Source organism: Rhagoletis pomonella, unplaced genomic scaffold (assembly GCF_013731165.1).
Source record: "Rhagoletis pomonella isolate Grant_MI unplaced genomic scaffold, Rhpom_1.0 Rhpom_scaffold_00195, whole genome shotgun sequence".
In the NCBI taxonomy this organism is placed as follows: domain Eukaryota; kingdom Metazoa; phylum Arthropoda; class Insecta; order Diptera; family Tephritidae; genus Rhagoletis; species Rhagoletis pomonella.
This window is the reverse complement of record NW_023458749.1, coordinates 66305-70413: the sequence shown is the minus strand read 5'-3', so window position 1 is coordinate 70413 and position 4109 is coordinate 66305.

The window sequence follows — 4109 nt, the reverse complement described above, 5'->3', positions numbered from 1 at the left end:
ATTGATCACCGCCTTCAATGATTTCCTGCATTTTATGTTTGCACTTTTCATACTGCGCATACTAAACTAAATGGTTGTAAATCAACCGTAAATAGCTGTAACAATTTATTGTTCAAATCCTGCTTTGAAGACTGCCGATGCATTTGCGAAATTTTTGTCTGGGTAATTTTTCTTACGATGGCATTAGAGGTGGATGGCTGTTCTTCCGTAACATCAATGACGGGTTCATTTTGAATTGATGTATTTTTCCTCTGTGAAAGAATTTATTAATAACAAGTAAGAAAGTCTAAGTTCGGGCGGAGCCGAACATTAAATACCCGGCGCAAGTATTAAATATATGTTTTTCACCTTTCCGAGAGCTACCGCTACATGGTAAACCGGGGTGTATTAATTTTTGAGTAAATTAGCGTCCTTAAATTTCGAAATATTGAAGTTTCAAGCATTTCTGAAATTTACTGTTATATCAAAAGCGGCCGTAATTTTAGTTCGATTTCAATAATTTTCAACGTTTTGCTTCTATGTGGCAAGCACAATAACCATACCGAGTTTGGTACAAATTGGTAGAACGGTTACCGAGATACATATATGTGATCATAAGTGGGTGGTGCCACGCCCATTTTCCAAAATTTTATCCTAAACGTATTTTTTGGTCAAGAATTGTTGGAAGCATCAATTTTGAATAAACTGGCTTTAATAATTATTGATTTATCGAAGATTTCGTATTACTCTAAATTACCGTTATATGGGATGTAGGCGTGGTTATTGTCCGATTTTAAAAATCTTCGGCCATTTCGTATGTTATACCAAGGTTAACAACTGTGACAAGTTTGGAAGAAAGTGGTGCAGCGGTTACCAAGATATATACATGTAACCATAAGTGGGCGTGGCTGCGCCCATTTTCCAAAAATGTATAATATTCTTATTTTTCGTCTAAAACTTATTGTAAATATCGATTTTGAGTGAACAATCTCCAGTAGTTTCTAAAATACCGCAGTTTTCGTATTTCTGAAAATTACCGTTATATAGGAGGTAGGCGTGGTTATTTGCCGATTTTGCCCATTTTCAATACCATCCGTCCTACGCCAGAAAGAAGGGCACGTACCAAGTTTCGTTAAGATATCTCAATTTTTGCTCGAGTTATCGTGTGCACAGGCGGACGGACGGACAGACAGTCACTGCTTAATCGATTTCTCTTTTCATTCTGATCTTTTATGTATACATTTGTCTATATCTATCTCGATTCGTTTTGCCTGTTACAAACAACCGTTATGTGAACAAAGTTATAATACCCTTGTGCACAAGTGTGCGGGTATAAAAGCACATGCGTACATACATATGTATATAAGAATGTATAAAAATATTTCTTAAACTTACAATAGGCTGTTATTATTGCACAGTCGGGTGCTTCCACTCCATATGCTTTTTTAAAATGCTTGTCGATGTTTTAAACGAGATTCTACTTATGAAAATATTACATTTTGCAAAGATATCGTCCACTTTTTCATAAAATTGCCAAAGGAAACTACTTTTGGCTTTCTCGACCGACATTTTTTATAACTGCGCACAAGTTTTAGCTGGAAATTTTCGTTATTCAATTTGCAACTAAAACAGTCACAACACAAGAAGAACGGTTTTAAAAACGGTGTCATTGTGGCTTCTATTTTTTACAACCAGTGTTGCTAACTCATGCACTTAATTCTTCCCTCCTTTTTCAAACAAAATTCTCATACACAAATCTAAATTCATTTTCATTGACAAAAAAAAAACGTTTATTCATTCACAGAAAGCAATATTTATTAAATAAAAATCGTTCTTCAATATTAAGAAAACAAGTTCGAAAATAACTATAATAAACAAGTAAGAAAGTCTAAGTTCGGGCGGAACCGAACATTAAATACCCGGCGCAAGTATTAAATATATGTTTTCCACCTTTCCGAAAGCTACCGCTACATGATAAGCCGGGGTGTATACATTTTAAGTAAATTAGCGTCCTTAAATTTCGAAATATTGAAATTTCAAGCATATCTGAAATTTACCGTTATATGAAAAGCGGCCTCAATTTTAGTCCGATTTCAACAATTTTCAACGGTTTGCTTTTATGTGGCAAGCACAATAACCATACCGAGCTTGGTACAAATTGCTAGAACGGTTAGCGAGATACATATATGTGATCACAAGTGGGCGGTGCTACGCCCATTTTCCAAAATTTTGTCATAAACGTATTTCTTGGTAAAGAATTGTTGCAATCATCAATTTTGAATAAATTAGCTTCAATATTTACTGATTTATCGAAGATTTTGTATTTCTCGAAATTACCGTTATATGGGATGTGGGCGTGGTTATTGTCCGATTTTAGAAATTTTCGGCCAGTTGGTATGCTGTACCAGAGCCAACAACTGTGCCAAGTTTGGAAGAAATTGGTGTAGCGGTTACCAATATATACACATGTAACCATAAGTGGGCGTGGCTACGCCCATTTGCCAAAATTTTGTCATATTCTTATTTTTCGTCTAAAACTCATTGCAAGTATCAATTTTGAGTGAATTATCTTCAGTAGTTACTAAAACATCGCAGTTTTTGTTTTTCTGAAAATTACCGTTATATGGGAGGTAGGCGTGGTTATTGTCCGATTTTTAAAATTTTCAGCCATTTAGTATGCTGTACTAAGGCCAACAACTGTGCCAAGTTTGGAAGAAAGTGGTGCAGCGGTTACCAAGATATACACATAACCCCATAAGTGGGCGTGGCTACGCCCATTTTCCAAAAATTTATAATATTCATGTTTTCCGTCTGAATCTCATTGTAAGCATCAATTTTGGGTGAATTATCTTCAGTAGTTACTAAAATATCGCAGTTTTCGTATTTCTTAAAATTACCGTTATATGGGAGGTAGGCGTGGTTATTATCCGATTTTGCCCATTTTCAATACCATCCGTCCCACGCCCAAAAGAAGTTCACGTACCAAGTTTCGTTAAGATACCTCAATTTTTACTCGAGTTATCGTGTGCACAGACGGACGGACGGACGGACAGACAGTCACCGCTTAATCGATTTCTCTTTTCATTCTGATCATTTATGTATACATTTGCCTATATCTATCTCGATTCGTTTTGCCTGTTACAAACAAACGTTATGTGAACAAAGTTATAATACCCTTGTGCACAAGTGCGCACGGGTATAAAAATGTGGCTTACAATCCCTGTATAAATACAAACGCCAAGACATCTTTTTATGTGAATCTATTAACTTGTTTATACCAATGTGTATCCGCATTTGCAATAAACCGATTTGACTCAACACATATTTCTTTCAAGTATTTATACCTCGGTCTTTATTGCGCACTCGATGAAGCCGTATTCAAAAACAAACCAAATCTGCTGTTTTTATACGACATTTCTATAATAACTAACTTACGTGGTTGACCGAAATGGAAGCGAACAATAATTCGAATTTATTAAAATAACTAGATGTACCCTGCCACGCTTTGCTGTGGCATATTTCTGTTATATGGACGATAAATTATTAACGAAACAAATCATACATTTCATATGTGTTTGGGATGTAATAAGTACTCGTGTGCACACAATATTTGTTATTTTTCCATTCTCTGCATAGATATCAAGGATATCTGGTTTGCCGACACAGGAACACGCAACATCTGAGAAGCAATCCGCATCTAAATCTAAACCATACTTTTCCATAGTTCGACCTGGAGTATTATTGATTGTGATTCCGAATGTCAATCGAATTGGGAATTCAAATCTTGAATCATCATCATTAAATGGAATCATGGGAATTCTTCGCCTTTGAAGGGCCACGTTAAAATCTTTTCTTACATTACGTTCTTCATCAATTTCTTAACTGCGAGTCGCCTTCCGTTGCAGAGTTTTCGCTGATTAATATTCCGCAACATGATAACTGTCAAACCTATTTTTAATTTCAGTATGTGAGGTCTCCCTGGAAGATTAATCGAGTTCAAAAATTTCGTTGGATGGTCTTTTTCCACAACGGTGTTTATCGACGTATATGCTATTTCCTCACGCTGGATTGAATAACATTAGTGGTATTCACCACAGTGAGCAAGTGGTCTGGCAGTCTAGTAAAAGAGC